Source organism: Penaeus monodon, chromosome 19 (assembly GCF_015228065.2).
Source record: "Penaeus monodon isolate SGIC_2016 chromosome 19, NSTDA_Pmon_1, whole genome shotgun sequence".
Taxonomy (NCBI): Eukaryota; Metazoa; Arthropoda; class Malacostraca; order Decapoda; family Penaeidae; genus Penaeus; species Penaeus monodon.
This window is the reverse complement of record NC_051404.1, coordinates 42,302,666-42,303,003: the sequence shown is the minus strand read 5'-3', so window position 1 is coordinate 42,303,003 and position 338 is coordinate 42,302,666. Positions and strand designations below refer to the sequence as shown.

At 45.0% G+C, this 338-nt stretch overlaps 1 protein-coding gene across 1 annotated transcript in view; it reads right to left on the bottom strand.

Annotated features, from left to right (window-relative positions):
- The window catches only part of LOC119585244 (tyrosine-protein kinase Dnt-like), a gene marked incomplete at its 5' end in the record, with an annotated part of 52,633 nt that overhangs the window by 51,644 nt on the left and 651 nt on the right, over positions 1–338 (bottom strand).

Below are 338 nucleotides of genomic sequence, written 5' to 3'. Positions count from 1 at the left end.
ACGAGCGACGACCAGAAACTCGTATGCAAATTACGTTGGTTGATATGCAACGCTTATACACATCTTCCTTCCTCCCCTCCTTCTCTCGCTTCTCCCCCTTCCCCTTTATCTTCTTCCCCTTTCTCTTCTTCCCCTTTCCCTCCCCCCCACGCCCCCCCATTCCCCATTCGTTATTCTGATGGTCGTTACAAGTCGTTTCAGGTCATCGACAGGTAAGAGCAAACGCAAAGAAATGGAAAGCAAAAAACAAATACACAAAGAAACTACACCGGAAGATGTCGTTTCGGTCGTTTTTTTGTTGTTGTTTTTTGCTCTTTAAGGAAAAAGGCTGAAAAAAT